Source organism: Anser anser (genome assembly GCF_964211835.1).
Source record: "Anser anser genome assembly, chromosome: 3".
NCBI classification, from domain to species: domain Eukaryota; kingdom Metazoa; phylum Chordata; class Aves; order Anseriformes; family Anatidae; genus Anser; species Anser anser.
Window position 1 is genome coordinate 8,326,080 of NC_139722.1, and position 17,830 is coordinate 8,343,909.

Below are 17,830 nucleotides of genomic sequence, written 5' to 3' on the forward strand. Positions count from 1 at the left end.
AGGACGTGCGTGCAGGTGGGAGAGTGCCTTTCCCAAAAGGTCACCCGTCTCTCTCCCGGCCGCCTTCGAAAGTAGCGTGTAGTTGCAAAGAAATATTACCCCGCTTTATTAAATCGTCGCTCTCCGGGGGCGTGCTCCAAAGCCTCTTGAAGTCCACGGGAGTCTTTGAATAGGTTGGTACAATTCTCTCCCGACAGGGCTTTTTTTTTTTTTTTCCTTCCTTCTTCTTCTGTTAAATATCCATCGCGCTTGGAGTCACTACAGATTTTACGCGTGGAAATCTGCATCTGTCTCTCTATTCTGTGTAATCTTGTCTCTGTGCGTGCCGCTTTGTAGTGAGCTTTCTGATGTGCACACAATCTGCATATGCTGTAGTTTTACCCGCAGAACACTTTGTCTTTTTATATTTCCTGCGAGCATAACAAAGTAAAATAAAATAAAAAAATAAGCTTAATCGAATTCTCTTTCTCCGTACTTTTCCAGTTCGAGACGCGTCGTGGGGGAATGCACGCTCTGCCGTGTTGGAAGGGAGACGGCGGTGCCAAGTGACAGCCGAGCGAGGCAGAGGGAAGGAAGGCAGGGGAGCGGGCAACCCACGGAAATGGGCGACTGCACGATGCTGTGAAGAAGGGACATGACGCCTGGCAGGAGGCAGGGTGCGGCGCTAGAAGGGCTGTTTCCCTTTTCCCCCTTTCCCAACCTCGCAAACAACCCGAGAGTCCCTGACTGCAGTGGGCTAAAACGTTTCTAAACCCAGCCGTCGTCATTAATATTAGAATGCTTTTAGCAGAACATGGCCTCGCTTCGAAAACAGGAAGGCTCCACGCGTTTTTGTCCTTAATCCATCATGTATCAACACCGAAACCTCCAGCCCGGCGCATGGCGGCGGAGTGTGAGGGTCAGAAGTTCACAACAGTTTAAATCTGAATTATTTAGCAAGCACACACATGACACTCTTCCGATTTCCACGCAGCTTTTTTTTTTTTTCTCCCCCCCACCCCCCCCCGTTCATTTCCTTCCCTCTAAACACGAGAGCCCCGTTCGGTGTTATTTGCCCTGGCGCGGTGTTATTTGCCCAGCATATCCAGTTGACCCAGAATCCGACGAAGCCGAGGAGAAGAAGTCTCAATGGGACTGTTGACCTAACAAGTAGCATGTCAGTCTCCCGGTGGCATTTGAATGTTCTTGCAGCGAATGCTTTGAGACAGGAGAGAGCATAAAGCCGAGTTTCTTTGGAATCCTTAATTAGACACAGTGATTTTGGAGGACTGGTTTCTGCCGCTGTCCTCTAGTGCCTGGTACTTTGTTTTGCGACCTTGAGGTTAAGGGTACCAACCAGCCCTGTTTATTTTTAATAAAATCTTACAGTTATATGAGACAGTTCTAGGTTTTATTTATTTTTAGCATAAGTGCTTCCATCTTATCTGCCTTGCAGGTTTATAGTAAGGATTTGGCTAATATTTGGACAGCACTTTTAAGCTATGAAGCTCTATGGGTCTATTATACTGACCATTTTCTGGGGTTTTCGTTTTAGGAGTGTACTTTCGTACAAGATAAGAGTGTGCTCTTTCAGTTCAGATAGATAGAGCTCAAATCTTGACCTTAGTTTTCCCCTCAAATTTTATTAAATACCCAATTTACAAATGCTGACATAGGGTCAGATTCTGATTTTACTTCTAGGTATAAATTTCAAAGAATTTCTTGATCCTCAGTGACTTTATTCTAAATCTAAACCAATTTAACTCAAAATTCAAGCCGTAATTGTCACAAAGAAAAAGCATATAATTACATTAAATACAGTATTCTACATTAATTTTCTTGCCTCAATTTTCTTATTTTAGCAACTTCATTAATTTCAGGAGAAAGTGCTTCATTTTATTTATTTATTTTTTAATTATTATTCCATTTTTTTCTACTCTGTTTCTGAGAAGAGCTACATGTGGGCTTTGTCGAGAGGCACAGGTGGAAGAAATACGATTTGGGGCATCTCTCTCATGGTTCAGTGGAGTCACAATGTGCAAGAAGTTGTTTTTAAAGATTAAGGTTAATACCTGGGTGTGGAGAAGCTCCTCTGAGCTTGGCACTGCTCCTGCCACTGGGACCAATGCACTGCCCCGTGTGTCCTTTCTCAGTACTCGGGAAATGCTGCTCTCCCATTTAGCTCGTATTTTAAGGGAGGCAAACCTGCCCAAGTAATAAGGCTCCTTTGAGCCTTATTATTATTGAAATTATTTTCATTATCAATGAAATTATTTTCATTATCAATGAAAATAAGGGTATTTAAAACACTAATGAAACAAAAGGTGGATTTACATGGAAAAAAATATACCTTGTGGTGCAGGTTTTATTGGGATGGGTGGGTGGGTTATTTTTGTTTGTTTTGGTTTTTTTAATGAAATTAGTTACAGAGTTGTACGTGACAGACTGAGGATTATTCCTGAGAATCCCGGTTTTGGATTAGGCAGCTGATAGCCTGCGAGACTTTGGTGGCTGGTAAAGCTTGCTCCCCTGAAAGAAGAGATTTCTTCTTTTAGCAATAGATCATTATGTTCCAAGGCATGTATTAGAATGAGAATAATACAACTTCCCCTGTCTTTGCTGATCATATCAAAACTAATGGCATCTTGAATTGTCAGAGCATCAAGTCCATCTTCTGATAAAATATTAGGAGACACACAGATCTATTCATCTTATTGGAGATTTCATTGTAGTCTGCAAAATATTTGATGGCAATGCTATTAGATTAGCTGTGGGCATATTTCAGGAACCAACATAGTAATCAGGTACCAGGATTTTACAAAGGGTTTCCCATAAGCATTTCCCACTCATTTTATGGTAAACCCTGTCTTCTAGGGCTGGATGTGCTTCCAGGAGTGAAATTCTTGCTTCTTTTAAGGGATTTAAAATATAGTTCTTTATATTCTTACTAAAAATGTCTTGCTTTTTGATGCAGGTTGAGCTATTTCAAAGATAATGAAATTTCATCTCCAAAATTGTTGTATAAGATTTTCTTAAGCCACAACCAAAGATGAATGAATGTCTGCTATCCAAACTTTAGCCATAAGGTTTGACTCCTGCTTTCAGCTAATGAAGTTCTCCTTAATTACAGGTTTACAGCTTGGATACCAATGCCAATGGTTTAATTTGCTGCTGCCTGAAATCCAGGTAACAGTGGATTTCCAGGAAAGCGTTTAAGGGTTCTGAAAAATGAAGTGGAGATCAGCAAGATATCTTTTTCGTTTTCTTTCTTTTTTTTTTTCCCCTCCATTTTTTTTTCAATCATGTATTTTTATTTCTTTGAAGTATAAAGACTGTTAGCTGGTACTTTTAACATTCATCCGTACATATCCGTTACAATTATCCTTAACATTAAGCAGAAAAGTAATTCCCCAAAGAAAGCAGGAAGTGACATTTAAAGTAATTTTTAGCTATGCAGCTTGAGTTAATTGCCAAAATATAAATCTAAGATGTTTTAAAACTGCAAAAAACTGCTAACCTGTGGAATTCAGCGAAAGACATCACTGACTTCTGTGGATGCATCATTTTTAAGGAAGCATCTCCTTCCCTTTTCTCTTCTGCTGAGTAACCGGAGTGAGTACTGGGGGCAAGGCAGAGCTGACACTTAAAATACACTCACACCTGAACCTGGTTAGAAAGGTATCGTTGACTTCCATGCACACCTCCGCACCCCCGAAGTGGCAGCAATCAAGGCAGGCAACTATTGTTCTGAAGCAGATCGATCTTCAGACATCGTTTCCGTCCCTTTGGGAATTATTCACTGCCCAAATGTCGGTTTGTTAATTCCTGTAGCTGAGCCGAAGTTGAGATTTCCAGCAGGAGGTTTGCCCCTGGGTGTCCTCGGGCGCTGCCCTGGTTTCAGCATCCACTGGGTGGCTGCTTACACACGAGGGCCCTCGGCTGTCACCCCTAGGCTGTGCTCTGTCTGCATCGTCACCCAGTGTCACCAGGGACAGCCTAACTTCGGGTGGTCACTGCAGGGATGGTAACCTACGGGCAGAGTGATAATATTTTACCCACAGGTGAGGATGATATACGATCATCTCAGGACTATCAGGCCATTCTTCTCAGATTTTTCGCAAGAATATTTTATTAAGCGTACCTAATTTTCTTAGGCATTTAGCTTTTTAACCTGACCATGAACTATTTGTGGATACAGTCATTTGCTCAGAACTGGTGAAACAGAGATTTCTGTGATTTTAGGTGTGTAAGTTGAAACTTCTTTGTCCCTGACTTGTCAAGGGAATGAGAAGAGTCTGGTCCTATAAGAGCAAGCAGTATATTGAGTTGATTTCTCTTAGATATGACAGAACCATTTGCTAAAACTTCCCCCAGAAGACAGAAGTGGGTTCTTCTAGAGTCATGATTTTGATTTCTGGTGGGCAGTAATAAAAGTTAAATCTATTTTATTATATTGGCAGAGTCTAGAGCTCTGCCTTGAATTATGTGAAAATCTCTAATGGTTGGGGGATAGCAGAAAAGTCAGGCTTTTGTTGGGACTTTTAGAAAGCTTATGAAGATTCTGTTTAACAACTTTATTTCCAGCTCACCTCTAGTCCCACTCAATCCCATGGAGAGATGTTTTCATTGTTGCTGAAGTCATTGCAGCAGTTCCTCGAGTTTTGTTGAAATAATTCTTCCACGTTGGTTTATGAGCAGGGGGTGTAGGAGGAATTGGACTTCCAGGGTGATTTTGGAGTGAGTTGTGTTGTTTGATTTGCTTGTCGAAAATGGTAAAAATGTTTCCACCTATTCCTCATAATTATATGGAGAAAACTAAAATACATGTCATTTTGAACTGAATGTCTGTATTAAATTAGTTTGACTCCTATTTTCTGCCATCTGTGGCTTAACTAGAACAGAGAGCGAGAACAAAAAATATAAATGACTCAGTCACATTTCCTTTAGGAGACACATCATTCCCCCCATTCTTGTCAAATAATTAATTTCAGCTCTGAGTGAAACAGTGTTGTGACACCCTGGGCATGGAGAGGAGATGCTGCCATTCTGTCATTTAATAGAGGAGTGCAAGTTTGTGCCGTAATAGTCTGGTTAAGCAGCTACACATTGTTTTCCTGTATATTTCGATGGCCTCCAAAACAATCTTAGCACAATGCTGGGACGTAATTCAGCTTAATTAAATACCAAGGTTTGCTGTAAATGTTAAGTACCTCGTGAGCCAGTCTGTGGAAAGAACCAGAAATAGGTTCACAGGGAGGAAACTGAGAGAAGTAGGTGCTGCTGGAGGCTCCCAGAGGACACAGTTGCCACCTGAGTTAGTTGCCACTGACTCTGTCGGAAGACATATTGGGTTTGGGGTGCACGGAGACAGTGCTACATCTCACGGTCTTTGCTTTCCTGGCACCCAGATGATCAGCACAGGTCCCTTCAGCCCCATTGAAGGTCCTCTACCTTGGTAGAAGGAGGATGGAAGGCCCTCTACCTTGGTTGATGATACCCAGGACTTTTCTGGGGATGGGTCCAAGGTGCAGCAAGGCGTGCATAGAATCACAAAATCATAAAGGTTGGAAAAGCCCTCCAAGATCATCTGGTCCAACCATCCCCTACCACCAATGTCACCCACTAAACCATGTCCCTAAGCATCAGGTCCCTAAGCATGTGTGCCTTGGAGCCTGGAGGCGCTCAGGGGACTCACATACCTATAGACACCCCTTTTGGAAGGGCTGATTTACTCCAGAGCTTACTTATGAGGTAGGTGTAAAACAGACACCATCCCTCCAGTATCATACAGGTGTCAGGGAGTTCATCATCGCGACACTCTGCCAAGGGTTGGTATCGCTGCTCTAGCTATAACAAGAAGTTTCCTCCTGTGTACCTGATGCCTGGCAAAAGTCAGGTTGAAAAAGGTGGTGGGGCTCCCATTTTTGCTTTGGTTAATGTTTTGAGCAGCCCCTGGATGTTACATGAAACTCTTTTTTTTTTTTTTTTTTTTTAATGATCCCTTAATCGGAATCGGGTTTTGACTAAAGAAGGCCAAATGTTTTTATCACTGATGTAAGTAATAATATAGAATCAGGTGTACACATGGCAGAGGTGAACAAATGGAAGAGTGAGGGATAAAGGGGCATTTTTTTTTTTTCTGAGTGACCTGAATTACTTAATGAAGAGGTCAAAAAGAAAAAAAAAAGATGAATACTAGCTAGGTGCAAGGTAATAAAGACAAGAGACCACACAGAGCAGGAGGCTCTCTTTCAGAAAGCAAGGACTTTGAGAAAGATTTAGGATTCTTTTTGGATAAGCACCTCCAAATGAAATCTCACTGTGACTCTGTGGCTAAAAGGCCAATGCAATCCCGAGATGTAAAAAAAAGTAATATCAAGCAGATAAGAGGATTTGATGCTGCCTGCGTGCACAACAGTGGTAAGACTACTGTTAGCAACCGTGTCCAGTTTTGGCGTTCACAGTTCAAAAGCAATGTGGAAGTACTGAGGTAAGTTCAAAGGGAAGGTATGAAAAAGGATTCCGAAAACAGGCACGGCAACATGAGGCATAAGCAGCTCAACTTATTCAGCCCATCAGGGAAGGAGCTGAGAAGCGACTCGGTCACCACAGGTCAGTAGCGACCTATGGAAAAGATACCCAAGAGCGAGTAGCAAGTTTATCTTCCTGACAAGGACGTTACAGACCCAGGGGTTGCGACTTTAATTTAGACAAATCCACTCTTGAAATAATACAGAGGGCCCTAAATAATAAAACTGCTTCTTCTGTGAGTGCTGTCATAGGTAGGAATGTTTAGGAGGAAGTTAAATATGTATTCTTAAATGTATGCTTTCATCTGCTTCGTGGGAAAACATCTTTCTGTGCATGTGTGAGTGGGAGCCTTGTGAGGAGGTTGGTGGCAGTTCCTGTCTCTCTGGCTGAGAACCTGCTGTCCCCTCCTGCTCGGTCCCTCCTGATGCTCCAGGAACCAGTGCTGCCCGTGCTGCTCTCCACACCTAACGCTCGTGGTTTTGAGAGAGTAATTATTATCGGATAATCATTCTCTTGTTTTGTGGCTTCAGTTAGGTCTTGCAGACCGTCAGGAAGGATTTTTTTTCTTTTTCTCTTGGATGAAATTGGCCACATATATCTTGGTTATTTGGGTGTTTCATTTTTCTGCACTCCCTTGGAGCATCAGAGATGAACGGATGGCTGGAGATGAGCCCTTGGATGGCTTTTTGCCAGAGTTCTGCACTGGTGCAACTCACCCCTCCCAGCCACAGGTGCCTGGATGCTGGATTTTGTTTTCATATCTATGGTTGAACTAATTCCACTAGCTGAATGGGTTGGGGCTTTTGCCTCCTGTCAGATTGACAGGGGTCTTGAAGATTATAGAGCTTCCCCTTATAGTACAGGCACGGTGTGCGTACTGGGATCATCTAGATCTTTCTCAATTAGTCCATTTCTTCTTCTGCACAGGTCTCAAACATTGGTAGTGACAGGTTTGTTTCCACTCATGCACAGATCTACTCCTCTGAAGACTTAACTGCTGTGATTTAATTTTTTTTGGTTTTTAAAATAGGGCTAAAGCATGTTGCTTTGAGATATATAGGAGATCAGGCTCTCAGCTCTGTTTTTAAATCCTGTGAAACTTTCTATAAATGGTTTGTGTAGTCAATAAGGATATGATTAACAATATTGTGATGAATATTCTGAACAAAATTGTGGCATTTGGAAATTCATAAGCTTTTGTATCTAAAAGGAGTATTGCAAGAATCTTTCTGCCTCCTTTCACTGAGCAGTCTATAGAATTTCCCCTGGTAATTCCTGCATGGAACTTAAATCTTACGGATGAGCTAATGAGAACATTTGCAAACAAACAAACGCAAACACCCAAATCCTGATTCACTCATAATATTTCCTAGAGAATGTAATATGTTCCTTTCTTGGTTATTTGAAGTAACAATTATCCAGGTTGGTTTTCCTAATGTTCTCTAGGACTAATCAAAGCCCCGTGAGCATAGACTGAAATCCTAGCGCTGGCCAGGCTGCACAAGGGCTTGGTTATGAATAACCCTATTCAGTTTTATCCTTTGTGCAGAGCACTGGGGTTAGTAAGCTGTGGTATGCACGCAGCTACACACATGTAAATAGTGAGAACTGTTCCAGGGAAGGAGAAATACTCAGTATTTAGGACAGAAAAACATTAGCGAAGGGAATATTTTCCTGCCCATCCCTTTTGAAGCTTTGTTTCACGGTAGCCAGAGGGAGAAAAAAAACACATTATATGAGTAAATTGGCTGGAGAATGTAACCAGGGCCCCAGTAAACACTAAGAATGAAAACCCATACGAATGTGTATTCAAGCAAGTATGCGCAAAGATGGTGTTTTCTGCAAGCAATCTCTTGGAGGAAAATGCTGTCCTGGAGCTGTAAATAACTGGGAGGAGGTGGGGGTCTGGCTGTAACGCTTTGCGTTTTGATTTTCACTAAAGTTTCCTGATTTCCCCCTTTCGTTCCCCTTCCCCTCTGCCCTAACGTGATTTGTGTGGTCATATTCAGTACTTTGCTCTCTGAATAATTCAGCTGAAATCTGAGATCCCTGATGACCAACCCCAATTTTGAAATGATCAGCCTCAGACTGTATGATTTTGGAATGATAGAGTTGGGATATTTTAAATTCTCTTCTGTCAAGGAATGATTAGGACATTAATTTGGGCCATATTAGTACATCTCCCCTGTGCTAATGGGAGGATAGACCCCCTTTCATGTTTAATCTAAAGAGGGATTAATGACTGGCAAGGTTGTCTCACATAGCGAAGTCTGCCACCGAAATAAATGATGAGCTCAGTGAGCGAAAATGTTTAGGCTGCACTCTCTAAATGTGGATTCCTTCTGTGCCGAAGGCAATGAAAGCCCTTAGGTGGTGGCTGTATAGATTTTTCTCATTGTGGGCAAAAAAAAATGAGGATTTTTTTTATTATTTGTTAGCCCAAGGCTTCTCTCTTGAAGTCGCTGCGGGTTGTTGATGTTGATTTCACGTTTCATAAACAGCCAAGGCATGTTCAAGAAGCAGAAGGCTGACCTCAGAGATGACATAGCCACTGGAGGCGGAGGGAGGCGGCAGGATCACCTCTGGCTGACGATGAAAGAAAAGGACACCTTTCCTTGGAGTTTGCCAGCAACTTCTACTTGATGTGTGAGTTTAGTACTTCTGTGGTAGAAGAAGAGCAAAGTACCTTTGAATAAGAACAGAGTAGAAAAGTTGCCTAACGTGCTTTTTCTTACTGTATTACTTTTAACCCACCGCTGTAAAATTCCTCCTACCTGTAACAAGTAATTGCATTTGGAAAGGCAAATAAAGGCTCATTAGCTGATGCACTGCTCCATATCAAGTGAGCAGGTTTTATGCCTAGGCACAGACATTTCCAACCATTTTGAAATGACACAGTGCAATGCAATAGATCCCACAGCCTTTTCAGTGAGGACGAGGCAAATACTCTCCTTCCACTCCCCGAGTGTGAGTTTTCTTGGCTGTAACACCCTTGTTATTTGATTACTGGGGAAGCTGATGTGTTTGAGGGGGCCACATCACACACAAGTCAGTTGAGCATGTGAGTGTTCCCAAAAGCTAGCCATACCTATTACATTCACAGTGTATTGTGGCTGCAAGGATCACCATGTCTGGGAGCTCTCCATCATACTACCCAAAGAAGAGGCAGAACTATTTCTGCAAATTATATTTCTTTGTATTTTGAGCTATGCCTGGGTATTCTGGGAGTTGTTAAGTTTCCTTCTGTCTCTGAAGGATGGTTTGTTACTAGTCTCACTGTTTCAGAGAGAGTGTTTAATATAGAACTCTTTTCACTTTTCTAATAATACACGATTTTCTACAAGGACTTTGCCTGTTACTCATCTTAATGATTTTCAGAAATCGCTTACTTGAGACCACCCACCTTAATTTCAGGCAGTGTGTACGTGTAAAGCCAAGGCAGAGAACCCTCCACATCAACTGGTAACCACAGTTTTAGTGTACAGTTTTAGCATATTTATCTTGTATTAGGCCTGTATTTATTATAGCTAAAAATTTTCAGTGCTCAAAGGATAGATCTGGAAGGAATTCAGAGGCTCAGAAATCATACTAGTGTGTTTTAAAAGTTGCCTTTAATTTAAGTTTTGATTCAGTAACACGCAAGATATTCAAACTACAGTGAGTTATCAGTCATTGGCTGAAATTCCTGCAGTTTCCATCTCCAGCAGTTTTATGGTCACCCCAGAACCACGTGAGCGAAGCAGATTTATGACTTGTGAACCAAAAACTAGCGTGGAGCACATCCGTCATTCAGCGCCGTTTGGAACATATTTTCTCCCACTTGGAAAAACGAACTGTGGGGTGACCCTGCTCACAGGTGTTGTCCCTTTGGCTTGAAAGGAGAGTTTTGTATGTGAGCAGTTGTTTGCTGGCTGGGGCCCAAGGAGGAACCTCTGGGAACCCTGTATTTCGTGTAATACCAGGGCTGTAAGCTTGCAGACCCTCACTCAGCGTTATTAAATAACCATAATAACCTCTCATATTCCTGGAAACTGAGTGTGTTTGGCTGCTCTGTCAAGTCTCATGATTGGCAGGGTTTCCAGGCGTATGACAGCATCACCTCTGTACTTAGGGCTAGCACAGGCAAACAGCAGGTGCCAGCTTCAAAACAGCCCGAGGGAGTTGTTGTCCGTGCAATTTGTACTGGACAGCTTCTTGCTACAGGACATTCACAAAACCGAGTGCTCTGAATGCCAAGAGTTTATGTGGGTTCAGAAAGGGCTTGGGTGAATTGCTGAAAGAAAAAGATCCACAGAGGCACTGGTAATGGCATAAGAAATCCCTTTGCTGTAACAAACTAGAGTGAGGGAACCCATGCCAGCAAGGTGTCACCCCATAATACCCCCATTTTGTGTTCTTCTCTAGACATCCTCGATTGGCCCAAACAGGTAGGTTGCAGGGCTAGATGGACCTCTGATTTGAGCTGGCAATCACACACAGTGCCGTGATAGCTGGATTCTGTTGGGGAAAACAAGACTGCCCATCCTCTCCACCTGCACCTCACAAGGATGGCACAGACTGTCTGGAGGGGCAGGAGATGCAGCACGTCTGGGCTGCGCATGTGTGGGACACAGACACTGCAGAAAGAGACTTCAGGGAGCCTGAAGCTGGCTGTGCTAGCTGCAATGCTTGACAGCCCTGGAAAAAACAGTTTTGTAGAGCCAGCTCGTTTTTCTGGCTGATAACTACCACCACGCCTAAACATATCTTATTAATTCTTGGTAGGAGAGGTGGCCCCCCCAAAGTGCACTGAAATGATCTTCAAGATCCCCTCTTGTACCATGTGTGTGGAGTGACTTTCCTACAGGTTTTGAAGCTTAAGAAACTAAGGTGTAATTCCTCCTATATAAGGCTGTCAAACTTTCAAACTTTCTTCCAGAAAGACTGACAGGACACATATTGAGTCTTATCCTTGCTTTCAGGCCAAACCTTCACTTTTTTTTTTTTTTTTAAACTATGAAAAATTTATCTTTCAGTTTATTTCCCTGTCTGTAGGAAACTCAGCATATGAATAACGTGCCTAAATTACTGTGTAAATGCAGCTAGGGACATGCTAGAATAACTGCTTTGAGTGTGATTTGATTGGAGATACACAGTGATCCCAGTTTAAAAGGACAACCTTAGCACAGTTGGCTAAGATAAAAAAATAATCACCTGTTTTGAATTTATCCTGTGTCAAAATCTTATTTCCATTCTTTTCTGCCCCTCCTGGGGTTCCTCCCTTGCACCTTTGCATTACACGATTCCCAAAATAATCCCTACTGCATTCAAAAACTGTTTAAAGCCAGGAATGCTCAACTCGCTATTGAACTGTGGACTCACAATTTGAGGCCGAATCTGCAGGCCTTAACAGAGATAAAATTCGTATTGACCCTGGGCTCTTTGATGGCATATGGCAAATGTCACCTGAGTTATTAACAGCAAAACAGAATAATGGACTCCGTTCGGTATTTGAATAAGCCTTTACCAATGAATTGGAGGAGATTTCTTCCTAATCCCAGATGCCGATTAGTTTATATTCCGATCCACACAGTTTGCTAACCTTTATGATTTTTATACTAGCTGCAGTGACTGCAGAAGCTGTTATTCATCCTGTAAATGGCTAATCTTTTTAGAAATTTAAGATTAGAAATGTACATTAAGAACGTTGAATTTAAATGTAATCCTCTGTTCACTCACCAGCGCAGACTGTTTCGGGATATTTGTTATTATGCTGAAAACATTTTCGTCTCTCTTGGAAATGGCATTTATATTTCCCATTTCTGTGCACCAACGACTGTTTTAAAGAGCAATATCTTGTTAGGCACAAAGGATAAAAACTAATCCTTGTGTCCTGGGGAGCTGGGGCTCCTTCGTGTCAGAAACCTCCACCAGAAGCACACGCGTGCTTCACAGGATCACAAAATGGCGGAGGTGGAAGGGACCTCTGGGTCCATCTGGCCCAACCAGGTGCAGGTGCCCAGGCCCATGTCCAGGTGGCTTTTGAAGGACTCCAAGGAGGAAACCCCACAGCCTCTTGGGGTAGCTTGTGCCAGGGCTCCACCACCTGCACAGCACAGAAGTGCTGCCTGATATTCAGAGATTCCTGTGTGTCCGGTTTGTGCCCGTTACCTCTTGTCCTGGCACTGAGCACCACAGAAAAGAGCCTGGCTCTGTCTTCTTTTCACCCTCTATGCAGGTATTGATAGCCACTGATAAGATCCCCCCTGATCCTCTTCTCCAGGCCGAACAGCCCCAGCTCTCTCAGACTCTCCCAACAGGAGATGTGCTCCAGTCCCTTCACCATCTTTGTGGCCCTAAGTTTTCTTTAATTCCTGGAGTAATCCCCTTGTCTTCAGCTGTTCATGTGAGGTCGGACACACAGGTTGGTGCATCCAAGGCCAGAGCCTCAAAATGGATTGCTTCCAGCCTCTGCGTTTTTCAGGGCAGCGGCGCTGATAAAGGCAAGGCCTTGTTGGGGTCAGAAGGCAAGGTGGTAATGGCACTGCTCTCTCGGACATGAATCAGAGGGAAGAGGAAACATTATGACATTAGGGTCAGTGAAAACTAGCGTGTTGCCTTGTCCTTGCAGTTCACACTCATTATTTATCACAACTCCAAACCAAACACTCTCACCGTTGTCTTTCCTTTTAGCACAGCACTGCTGTCCCTGCCCAGCGTCTGTGGTGTTGTCTTGCAAGTTACCTGCACTGAGACCCTGAGTTGTTCAGTCATTCACCCAAACTTTCCTTTTGTTTTCTGTATGATGTCAAGCTGGGTAATTTCCATATCATAGGGGGTTCCTTCATACGAACAACAACAACAACCAAACATTAAATGAAGCCAGATCTTAAAGGTTCAGGATATTTTCTGTCAGGTTGCAGACTCACAGAACGGTTATGGTTTGAAGGGGCCTCTAGGTCCATCTGCTCCAGCAGGGACACCCAGAGCAGGGTGCCCAGGACCACATCCAGGTGCCTTGTGAAGATCCCCAAGGAGGAGACCCCACAGCCTCTCTGGGCGGCCTGTGCCAGGGCTCCACCACCTGCCCAACACAGAAGTGCTGCCTGGTGGTCAGAGGGAGCCTCCTGTGCTCCAGGTTGTGCCCGTTGCCTCCTGTCCTGGCACTAGGCACCACAGAAAAGAGCCAGGCTCTGTCTCCTTTGCACCCTCCATGCAGATATTGATAGACATTGATACGATCCTCCCTGATCCTCTTCTCCTCGAGGCTGAACAGTCCCAGCTCTCTCACCCTCTCCTCATAGGAGAGATGCTTTGGTCCCTTCATCATTTTTGTAGCCCTCTGTTGGACTCTTCCGAGTGTGTATATGTCTCTCTTAGGTCATGGTAATATATTGGTAGATACCAAAAAAATGTTTTCTAAACCGTTGAATTTCTGTACAGAATATTCCAGCAGTGATTTTAGTCTGCCCTGTGCCCACCCAAGGAAGACAGTGATAAAGTCGCCTGTAAGACCTGTGGTCAGTCACAGCTCCTACCTCATGTCCCTGAGCTCTGAGCAGTCTTCTGAGCACTGACTGTGTGATGATAGTCTCAAGGACTGAACTATATTTGTGCCCCGTGTGTGTGTGTGTGCCTGCACCACCAGTGCTGCCTGTGCAAATGAGAATCATAGGATCACTTAGGTTGGAAAAGACCTTCCCGATCATCAAGCCCAATCATTGATCCATCACTAAACCATGTCCCTTAGTGCCACAAGAAAAAGAACAAGAGCCTGCACGTTGTCTGCTTATGTGGAGTAAAAAGATGCATCCCCTCTTAGAGCTGTGCTCGCAGTGCAGCTCAGCGCTTTATGAACCAGCCTGTCCACCCCTGTAATACTCTAATTACTCTTCAGCAACTAGTTCAGTTTCTGCTGCTTTCATTTGTGAGTGCTCCTCGTGCCCCAAAACAACAGGTACAGTGCAGTTGTATGGATGGCAAAAACATCTCTGGCAATTCAGCGTAATGTGCACCAATTGCTTAGATGCACATCCTGCTTTGTTTTTTACTGATTTGAATGACTTTTTTTTTTATTTTTTTTTTAAGGGATGAGTCACTTCTGCTAATGGCTCATTAGGGTGTGCCGCACAAGCCCAGAGCAATGGTGCCTGGGTCCCAGGCCAGCTCCAGTCTGTGCTTCCCAGGGTGTGAGGAGTTAACCCCAGAGGACAGAACAAGTCCTGCAGAGCTGCCTGCAAGATTGGTGTGAACTCCTTGTGTGGAGCTCCACCAGTGGCTCAGCAGGGATCACTTAGGTAAGTTATGTATTTGCAGTTGATTATACGTTTATACATACTCCATAATTGCATGCAACATGCCCAGCATCTTTCCTACCATTCTTCCTTGAACCTGCCACACATGTGGCCCTAGCAGAGGAGGTAAAAACCCTTGTTCTTGCTCTTAACAGCAGGTTGTAAAATGCAGATATGATCTTTACGTCATGGACAAATGCCTTACACAAAGTTTCAACAGCTGGTGATTCCTTCAAAGTAGTCTGCAGGGGGGAAAAAAAGGAGGATCTGCTGGAGATACTGAACTATTATAAAATATTTTAAAACCAGAGAATTAATTAAAATGAATGTTTTTAAAAAATTAGAGACATCTGGATGTTTTCAAGATTTGTTCTATTTGATTCCAGTGAATCAGAGGGAGTTTGGTAGAAAATCATATTCACTAAACAATAACCAAATGTCAGGTCACCGCGTTCAGGGAAAGCCAGACGTAACATGAACCAAAGTGTGGCCTGATCCAAACTACCTGAATAACCCAGCCTACCTCAGTTATACTCCTGCTTTCAATAAAAGTTTTGATTGCTAGAAAATTCTCCTAGGTGCAAATATTTTTTTGAGTAAGAATAATAGAGGAAGGGTTTCAAAGTTATACAGGTATTGAAGTTTCTAATTAAATAATTCATATCTAAGTCAAAGATGAAAAATTCAATAACTGTAATGGTATATAAAGCTGCTGAAATGTGTTTTAAATATATGCATCTATAAAGCTGCATAGCAGGATTTCCAACCCAGCCTTCTGTGCTCTAATAAATCCTCCTTTTTCTTATATGAGTTATCCCCCTTATATCTGTCACAGAGTACTGGGCTGAGAGGCAGGTGCTGGGGTCCTCCCTATAGACGCAGGCAATAAAAGCACTAATATCCAACCCCTCTTTTTTTTAAGGCTCCAAAGTCACAGAAATGCGGAATCTGGTGACTGACGAGTAAGTGGGCAGAAAGAATGTGTATGTCTCAAAGGATTATATATTTTAAAACACTTTCCTGGCCCTATTGGTAATTTAGATTTTAAGCTAGTCACATATTTGCTGCTGAAAACAAATTTTGACAGAAAAAAATGCATTTTGAAATAAATGGGAAAGTGTCTGCTTTTGTTAAAAACTTTCTTTTTTTTGCAGTTTTCAGCACTGACTTACTTGGAAAAATTTCCAGTCCTTTTCCCTCAGAACATTGTTATGATGAAGACTATAAAAATCGAAAGTATACACTAAAAGACAGAGATTTTCTTTTCCTTTGGTATTTTTCTTCTACCGCAATAGATGGTATACCTTGATTCCTTTGAAGTCAATGGGAGCCTTTTCATTGATTTTAATGGCAGCCGGATCAGACCTTTAGTGAAAAGCAGCGTACAAAGGCGCTGTGCTAACTTCAGACTAGAAACAAATCCTTTTAGGCAGGGGGCACCTAATGGAAGCTGGGGCTTTGCAGAGGGATGCTGATGCTGCGTGCCTCACTGTTTCCCGTTCAGTGCCGGGCCGTATGAAACCAACCTTTTGCTGCCTAGACCCTGCTTATTTGGGCTGGAAGACAGAAAAGGCATTTTTTTTTTTTTTTAGAGCAACTTGAGAGCGAGTCTTGAAATGAAGTAGATGCAGCAGACTGGTAGGGTTATGGTGAGGGCTGCTGTGTGGGGAGAGGCTGCCTATAATTGAGAAAGGTTTACCACGTTTGATTCTGGGAAGGGTGTTCTTTCAATGTGGTGTGTTTTGATAAGCGGTATGAGAATTTTTAAAGTCAATAACTTGGTTTATAAACTTCAGCTCAGCTGGACTTAATCCTGCAGCTAGCAAATCCATGGACCAAGTAGCCCAGCTGTGTCCTCATTTGTTAAGATCTTAAACCCAAGAAGACGTCTGGGATGCTGAATTTTATTTTATTTTTTTTTTTCTTACATGTTTATAAAAAGCCTAATAAAGGCAGATAGGAACAAGATGTGCAGAAATCCCAGCTCTTTCAGCAGAGGAAAGAGGGAGAGGGAAGAGATACATTTAAATTAACTTTGGACTGGCCCAAATTTGGGTCCTGTCTGTAAACCTTATCTCTGCCTCAGGGAAAATACTTAGAGCAATCAGGATGATTCAAGGAAGCATATAAGCACATGCCTAAGGCTGCTTGTCTTAGGTATGTTTTCCTAAACAGGGGCATTTCACTGATTTGAAGCCTCTGCCGTGCCATTGAATTTTGTAGAATGAGAGCCTCACCCTGTCACTCCTGAGCAAAATCTCTGGGGGCAAATCCTGGAGTTTGTATGGTTCTCTGTTAAATGAGACAGTGCAAATCTGGGCACGCACGCAGCCTGTAACAGGACCGGGCTTGTAATGAAGAAATCTTTCTCCTTGCAGGAGAGAAAAACAATCAATAATTTAAAAATATTTTATATTACTGTCTATACTGTTAATGAATATTATAGATTATTTTATATATCGTATGAATAAACGCAATATGCACTAAATGCAAGAAAGAGTCTCAACGTGGGCATGTTTAAGAAAGTCATATACAGTGCAGCTGCAACTTTTTTAAAAAAGCCATCCATTATTTGTAACACCTTTTAAATCTGTTTATTGCTTTATATTCAGCAATAGCTGGTATTTCCTCCTCTCCTTCTGTTTCCAGCTGAGCTTGATTTTAATATGGCTTTTTTGTTTACTTCAGCACAGATGGCGAGATGTATAAGGAGAGCTTATATAGAGAGCCTACTCTTGTTCTGTGTGAGATCCATATGAATTTTGGCCACTGACTACAATGAGCGCAGAAGTAGACCTGGCAGAAGAGATTGCAGTGTTGGATTGTTTTGCTTGTAAGAGGGCGACTGAATGCAGATATTTATGATTACAGAGAACATAAATAAAATGAGAGCAGCCATTCCTCTTTTTCCTCCCTCTTTCCCAAGGGGAGAGGCAATGAGTGTGCTTCATTGAAGTAGGCTGCACATAAATTTTAAGTCAATAGACAGAAATATTTCCTCGTGCTGCACTGTAGTTTGTTGATATCACTCCTGCAGTTGGTCATAG